Genomic DNA, 1,294 nt, shown 5'->3' with positions numbered 1-1,294 from the left:
CCCTCGCGCCGCGCCGCCCCTCCCGGAGCACGTGGTGCCGCGCGCGGCCACCGCTTCCGCCGCCCAGCCAGCGCCGCGCCGTCTGACAGCTTTGGACGCCCGGGCTGAAGCCAAGGGGTGTCCCCCTCTGCGTCTGCTCGACTCGCCCGCTGCTTTTCCACCGCTCTGGCGGCGGGGCCGAGCCAGAGAACGGCAGGGCGGTCAGGGTTTTTCGTTCTCGGGGCCGCGCCACTGAACTTCCTGGGACCCCCTCAGCACCCTCTCTTCGGGACACAGCAGACCGGCTGGCGGAGGCGACAGCTCCAACGCGCAGTGCGTGTTCTGTGGCCCCGCACCCATCACCAGCTCTTCAGGCCTCGGCCTTCCGCGTGCACTGGAGACGAGGAAGGTGGACAAGGTCTGAGGACTTCTCGTCGTACAAACTGAGAGAAGTCACTGCGAGAGGGAGTCGGTGACAGTCGTTTCGGTGTGTTCTGGGGCTGAGGAGAGGTGGGGGTCGACCTTAGAGAACTGTCCCCCACTCGGTTCAGCTCTGGGCAGCTAGGGTGGCCTGGGGCTCTCTTGCCCCTTGAGGTGCAGAGCCAGGATGTGAAATTGTGTAAGGCACTGGAGCCCTCCTCTTTCCCCTAGGACGCCCGTTTCTTCCCTTGGCCACTGTGCTCCACCCCCAGCCCATCCTGAGGAGGAAGTTGAAGGCACTTGCAGGAACCTTAAGTGGCCAAGCTGCCCTGGCAGACGCCAAGACAGTGTCCTCTTCTCGGGCCTGCTGTTTCCCAAGAGGACTCCACAGGCCCCTTGGAGGTATGAGGAACAGGAGTGACTCCGGGTGCCCCACCACCACCACTCTGAGGCCTCTGGCAGAGACACTGCTACTCCTTGGCATCAGCACTCGGGCTTCAAGCAGCCTCAGCCTCACACTGCCCTGCCAAGTGGGCTTTGACTAAGGCCAGTTCGGTTCTGGCCATCAGGGTGAAGCTCCGTCCTGAGTCACCAGTCAGCCTTGTCCTATGACTGCTGACCAGAATGGGAGGACCCCTGATACCAGCCCCGCACCTCCTTACCCCTGCAGCTGTGAGGATCCTCCAGGCCTAGAAAATTTGCAACACCAAGAAGTGTTGGTGTTGGGGCCTGAGGACACCAGAACTCTCTCCTATAATTAGCAACAATGAGGCCCATAATAGTAATTACTGATTACCAGCTCTGAAATCACCAGCTTCATTTCTCTGCCTGAATCAGATCTTCTTCCTGTGCATGCCCCTCCCCCAGTCCTTGCCAGGCTGGACCCACCCCCTGC

The sequence above is a fragment of the Octodon degus genome, unplaced genomic scaffold, assembly GCF_000260255.1.
Source record: "Octodon degus isolate 3935 unplaced genomic scaffold, OctDeg1.0 scaffold00008, whole genome shotgun sequence".
NCBI lineage: Eukaryota > Metazoa > Chordata > Mammalia > Rodentia > Octodontidae > Octodon > Octodon degus.
The sequence above is the reverse complement of the archived record's forward strand: the minus strand, read 5'-3'. Positions refer to the sequence as shown.